Below are 1032 nucleotides of genomic sequence, written 5' to 3'. Positions count from 1 at the left end.
ACAGTTTTCCCGGTGGTGCCGCACCCGGGCTCGCCCCGGCTGACGCAGTTTTCGCGCCGCCCCGGCTGACGCGGTTTCGTGCCGCCCCGGCAGACGCGGTTTTCGCGCCGCCCCGGCTGACGCGGTTTTTGCCGCCCCGGCTGACGCAGTTCGGACTTAGCACTTTTCGGCTGTGCCTGGCTGGCGGCCCACTCACTCGATCGCCATGTCTGTTTGCCACAGTTTTCCCGGTGGTGCCGCACCCGGGCTCGCCCCGGCTGACGCAGTTTTCGCGCCGCCCCGGCTGACGCGGTTTCGTGCCGCCCCGGCAGACGCGGTTTTCGCGCCGCCCCGGCTGACGCGGTTTCGTGCCGCCCCGGCAGACGCGGTTTTTTGCCGCCCCAGCTGACGCAGTTCGGACTTAGCACTTTTTGGCTGAGCCTTGCTGGCGGCCCACTCACTCGATCGCCATGTCTGTTTGCCACAGTTTTCCCGGTGGTGCCGCACCCGGGCTCGCCCCGGCAGACGCGTTTTTTTTTTTCTTTCGCCCCGGCTGACGCAGTTTTCGCGCCGCCCCGGCAGACGCGGTTTTCGCGCCGCCCCGGCAGACGCGGTTTTTTGCGCCGCCCCGGCTGACGCGGTTTTTTGCCGCCCCGGCTGACGCAGTTCGGACTTGGCACTTTTTGGCTGAGCCTGGCTGGCGGCCCACTCACTCGATCGCCATGTCTGTTTGCCACAGTTTTCCCGGTGGTGCCGCACCCGGGCTCGCCCCGGCTGACGCAGTTTTCGCGCCGCCCCGGCAGACGCGGTTTCGTGCCGCCCCGGCAGACGCGGTTTTTTGCGCCGCCCCGGCTGACGCGGTTTTTTGCCGCCCCGGCTGACACGGTTCGGACTTTGCACTTTTCGGCTGTGCCTGGCTGGCGGCCCACTCACTCGATCGCCATGTCTGTTTGCCACAGTTTTCCCGGTGGTGCCGCACCCGGGCTCGCCCCGGCAGACGCGTTTTTTTTTTTTTTTTCTTTCGCCCCGGCTGACGCAGTTTTCGCGCCGCCC

This window comes from Rhipicephalus microplus, unplaced genomic scaffold (assembly GCF_043290135.1).
Source record: "Rhipicephalus microplus isolate Deutch F79 unplaced genomic scaffold, USDA_Rmic scaffold_381, whole genome shotgun sequence".
NCBI classification, from domain to species: domain Eukaryota; kingdom Metazoa; phylum Arthropoda; class Arachnida; order Ixodida; family Ixodidae; genus Rhipicephalus; species Rhipicephalus microplus.
This window is presented reverse-complemented; position numbering follows the sequence as displayed.